This window comes from Onychostoma macrolepis, chromosome 19, assembly GCF_012432095.1.
Source record: "Onychostoma macrolepis isolate SWU-2019 chromosome 19, ASM1243209v1, whole genome shotgun sequence".
NCBI lineage: Eukaryota > Metazoa > Chordata > Actinopteri > Cypriniformes > Cyprinidae > Onychostoma > Onychostoma macrolepis.
The window spans coordinates 32,552,562-32,558,561 of NC_081173.1; positions in this window are offsets into that span (position 1 = coordinate 32,552,562).

The following is a 6,000-nucleotide window of genomic DNA, read 5'->3' on the forward strand; positions in this document are numbered from 1 at the left end:
GTGGCAGTTTCTCTGTTGTCTCTTTCAAAGCGAGCATAAAAGTAATTTAGCTCATTCAGGAAGTTGACATCAGTGGCTGCGGGGGTGGAGTGGGTGGGTTTGTAGTCACTGATGGCCTGAATGCCCTGCCACATGCGTCGAGGGTCAGAGTTGGAAAAGTGTCCCTCTATCTTTAGCTTGTAGCAGTGCTTGGCCTTTTTGATGCCCCTCTTCAGGTTTGCTCTGGATGTGCTGTAGGCTTGTGCATCTCCTGATCTGAAGGCAGTGTTGCGTGACTTCAACAGGAGTCGCACTTCCTTGTTCATCCAAGGCTTCTGATTTGGATATGTGGTGATCTGTTTCTGGGTTGTAACACTGTCAATGGTGATATTGATATGATCCAATACAGAGGAGGTGTAAGAGTCAATGTCTGTGTGAGCGCCACTGGTGGCTTGAGAAGCAAACATACTCCAGTCTGTGTGTAGAAACCTTTCCTGGAGTGTGGAATCTGCCCCGCAGGCCACACCTTGATGGTCTTCACTGATGGCTTCACACGGTTGATTAGGGGTGCATATTTGGGGTGAGGAACAAAGAAAGGTGATCTGACTGTCCCAGGTGGGGAGGGGTGTCGCAACGTAAGCTCCAGCCATGTTTGTGTAAACATGGTCTAAGGTTTTGTTTCCTCTGGTGTGACAGGAAACATGCTGGTGAAACTTGGGTAGCACTGACTTTAAGTTTGAGTGATTAAAGTCACCTGCAACAATAAAAGCCGCTTCGGGTGATCAGTCTGTTGTTTACTGATGGCTGCGTGAAGTTCTTTCATAGCAAGCTTGGCATCAGCATCCGGGGAATATAGGCTGCAGTTATAATGGTGGAAGTGAACTCCGCGGTAGATAAAACGGTCTACATTTAACCATGAGAAACTCAAGGTTAGCTGAACAATGACTCCCAACAATAGCAGAGTTTGTGCACCAAGCTTTGTTAATGTAAATGCACAATCCACCACCTCTGGTCTTACCGAGCCATCTAATGTTCTATCCGCCCGAGTGTGTGGCGTCCGCTAGCTCAATAGCGGTGTCCGGTATTCCGCTGTTTAACCAGGTTTCCGTGAAGATTAGGACGTTACAGTTCAAAAGTTTCTTGCTGTGTGTGATGCTGAGTCGAATCTCCTCCATTTTGTTCACTAGCGACCGTACATTGGCAAGGAAAATGCTGGGTAAAGAGAGCCGGTGTGGTGTTAGCCTTAGCTTAGCTCTTAGTCCTCCGCGCTTCCCCCGCCTTTGTTTACGATCTCGACGCCGCCTGCGAGCACTTCCGCCCGGCCGGGTAGGGTGCATAGCCTCGGGTGTCCTAGCGATCTCAGGAAGGAGTCGAAGATTGTCCATAAAAGTGTCGGAAATTCGCAAACCGATATCCAAAAGCTCACAACAACCTCTTGTTCCATTAGATGTTTCTACTTGGGCTAAGTTTATCCCGAGTTTGCGCGCCTCATAAAATCGGTGTACAAACACCCCATCTGGCCAAAGCTGTGGATCATACACATCGCCCACATTTTCACATTCAGGAGTTACTTTACTCAGATTCGATATAGTTATTTTAGTGTCCATCTTTTGACAAATAACGTCATGTTGGAGTTTAGTTTTCAAATAATTAGCCTAAGCCAGGAGCGCTCGAGCTCCTTCGAAACAATGAATCATTTAGCGAAGCTTTGTTCCTCCCATCACTACCTCAAAGCAGTACCAAACCCCTCTCAGCCTGTTCTTTTCCATGTTAAGCTCCACCCAGCCAACCAGGGCTGTCTCACAGGCTGTATTACCTTTATTACCTGTGCCCACAGCTTGCTCTTTTGTTGCATGTGGCTGTACCATGCAGAGGATTATGAGTTTTACTCCATATTGATTGTGTTTTTCCTGCGTGTGCGTAATTGACCATGTAAGTGCATTTGTTTGATATTGAAATATTATTTTGTATGACTTAAGTTGGGCCTAAAATGTGTTTATTTTCGTTCTTGCTATATATTCTGTTTAGGCATGTGCTTTAGTTATTTAAATATTTAAACTCTGTATTTCTGTTCCCTTGTAGAAACCACACGCACACACACATATACACACAGCACCTCCTTGGTTGTGTAATAAAGACTACTATATCTGATTTGTCTCAACTGGATCTTCTGTTCTTATCGACAGCCCCACTGGCTTCAAGTTAGCTACCTAAGCATTCAACAGGCGTGTATGGAAGAATATTCAGGACCTTTTTTCAAAAGGAATTGCAAATTGTATTTTCAATTGCGTTTTCAACGTGGGCACGTAAACTATGACAATCCAAATGCAATTGCAAATCTTTGCATTACCGTTTGCAACATGGGGCCGTGCATTATCATCGCACATGCACAATGACTGCCACGAAGTCCATTTGCAACTGCATTTCCCGTCTTATGAGTTATGAGCCTGTCATATTTAAATAGCAATATTAGTTACCACATTTGCTTTTTTACTCTCTCTGCGTCGTGCATGTCTTTTTAATTTTTTTTATTTATTTTTTTTATATTAATGCTTGAACAGACAGACAAGAATAACATAGCCAAGGGATCACATACAAATCCATAAAATAATGACCAATAGTTATAAATTAAACAAATGACAAACACAAACCATAAAATAAATAAAACCATCAGGTGTGAATGACATTTACAATGACATTCCAAAGATATACAAACAATCGTACATAAGGAAAGCATCTAAATACAAGAATTTTCTTTAAATACCTCTGTATAATATTTCAGGAATCTTAGGGTTTTTATTCTTTATAAGATGAAGAGATTTTAGAAGGGAGATTAATTCAATTTTTAAAAGGGGATAGGATGGGTAACTATTTGCAAATTTTTGTTTGTGAATGAAAAATTTACCATATATATATATATATATATATATATAAATAAAAATAATAATAATAAAATAATAATAATTAATAATAAAATAATATACAACATTGGCAGAATCAAATATATGATAACCTAGGTCAGACCAAAATTGGATATAGGTTCATTCAAAAAACAGATGTACTAATGTCTCCTCTGCGCGTCGTGCATGTATGGGGCGTGTTTGTATTGGGAGGCGACGTCATTCTCAGACGACCGTGCCAAATGCTTTGAACAATACATAATTCTGCACTGTAAAACCCAACAAGTTAGGGTAACTCAAAAGTTTGAGGAAACTGATTGCCTTAAAACATTTAAGTTTTTTAAAACTAATAGTGATGAGTGCTCTGAACTTATTTCAGTTGAGTTCACTAAAATAAGATATACATTGCAGTTAAGTAATTAAGTGATTAATTAAGTGCTGATTGAGCATTAGTGATGAACACCTGCTGTTAACAAACAGAATCACTGAAGAAAAGAGAAACACAAGAACAACAACTGACTTTAGTCACAGCCTTAGATGAAATCAACTGAAATAAAATACATTAAATCTCAAGATCTGATTAAACAACCCCACAAACAGCATCACCAGCTCCACTTATTAATAACCAGACTGACTTTATTTCTGTCAGACATCTACAGAAGATCTTATTGAGAATTAACTAAGGTTTAGATGTTGATTTATTGTTTCATTTGAAGTAACCATGTTAGAGATCAGTGTCTGCTTTAGTTGGGCTCTTGACTTCTGTGTTAGTTGTTTTGTTTTCTCTTTTTCGCAGGCTGTTGTAATCATTTGTTCTTTGAGCATGTTTGTTATAACTCAAAAGCCCAGAGGAAATGATCAGTAGTTGGTTGTTATATATTTATAATGACAATCATCTATTAGTGAGCTGATCTCATTGAGAATAAACAGAACTCATTGCGTGTCTAACCTCTGATTAAATTAATGTATTGATTATCGTAAAAGTGATTCTAAAAGTCACTGGTTCTGTGACAGTCAGTTAATATAAAGGACTTTCTAAACAGTTTGTCCACAAAAAGTTTTAATCTACGGTAGAAATTAGACTCACACAGACATCAACAATCAGCTTGTGAACCTCAACAATGGTGACCATTAAAAAAATATAATAATAATTTTGCAATGCATGCTGGGTACTAGCATAGTACAAAACTCATCCATGGCTCTCAGCATGCATTGCTGCATGATTTTTTTTTAATTTATTTTTTAATGGTCACCATTGTTGAGGTTCATAAGCTGATTGTTGATGTCTGCGTGAGTCTCATTTCTACCATAGATTAAAAAAATTTTGTGGACAAACTGTTTAGAAAGTTCTTTCTATTAACTGACTATAACAGAACCAGTGGCTCTTAGAATCGCTTTTGCTATAATCAATACGTTTATTCAATCAGAAATTAGACACAATGAGTCTATGCTCAATCTCTATGAGATCAGCTCACTAATAGATGATTGTCATTATAAATATATAACAACCAACTACTGATCATTTCCTCTGGGCTTCTGAGTTATAACAAACATGTTCGAAGAACACATGGTTACAACAACCAGAGAAAGAGACAACAAAACAACTAACACAGAAGTCAAGGGTCAAGAGCCCAACTAAAGCAAACACTGATCTCTAACATGGTTACTTCAAATGAAAATAAATCAACATCTAAACCTTAGTTAATTCTCAATAAGATCTTCTGTAGATGTCTGACAGAAATAAAGTCAGTCTGGTTATTAATAAGTGGAGCTGGTGATGCTGTTTGTGGGGTTGTTTAATCAGGTTTTGAGAGATTTAATGTATTTTATTTCAGTTGATTTCATCTAAGCATGTGTCTGAAGTCAGTTGTAGTAGTTCTTGTGTTTCTCTTTCTATCAGTGATTCTGTTTGTTAACAGCAGGTGTTCATCACTAATGCCCAATCAGCACTTAATTAATCACTTAACTGAACTTAACTGAAATAAGTTCAGAGCACTCATAATTGTTAGTTTTAAAAACTTAAAATTTTAAGGCAATCAGTTTCCTCAAACGATTTGAGTTACCCTAACTTGTCAGGTTTTACAGTGTGTGTGCATTACATCATATTCTTTCTTCTTAATTGGTTTTGTTGTTAAATAAATATCTTAGCAGCTATATATATATATATATATATATATATATATATATATATATATGCAAGAGTAATAATAAACGAAGTTATGTATTTTTGTACACCAGCACCTGCCTTTTTCCTTTAATTAGGATATGTATGAATATTTCATTGGTCTATTAAATGTATCTATATTGCCCCTGTTGCTGATAGTTTAGTCTGGCCCTTTGCTTACTCCAGGGTGCGGTAAGGCACGTGAAGGCCACATTAAGTTAGACTATAACCTAACCCTGGAGAGAAAAAAGTTTTTAAAAGCATCCCCACCTCTGCTTTTTTCACAAATTGCGCCCTGGTTACATGCACGACGCAGAGAGAGTGAAAAAGCAAATGTGGTAATTAATATTGTTATTTAAATATGACAGGCTCATAACTCGTAAGACATGGGAAAATGCAAACGGTAATGCAAGATTTGCAATTTCATTTGGATTGTTACAATTTATGCGCCCACATGTGGAAAACGCAATTGAAAATACAATTTGCAATTTCTTCTGAAAAAAATATTCTTCTGAATATTCTTCCATAGGCGTGAGGTTTCCTTATGAAAGTGAATTTTAATGTATGTCCGGTGTTGGAAAGGTTACTTTGGAAATGTAGTAGGTTACAGATTACAAGTTACACTATCTAAAATATAATAAGTAGTGTAACTATTTCAATTACTTTATTGAAGTAAAGTAATATAACTGATTACATTTAATTACTTATTGATTATTTCTCTAAATTTCTAATGATTTCAACTATTAATCATTTTCAAACATTTAAAGCAGGCAGTGTTAACCTTATAGTATTCAACACTGATTATTATCACTACATTATTACTGTAATAATGTAGTAATTATAGTTAGTTTGTTTTATTTTTTTAAATCAGACATTTTTATCATGTAACATCCATACGTTACATATTTATGCAAAATGTGAATAAATTTTAATTTGAGGAAATCATTTATTTCTTAT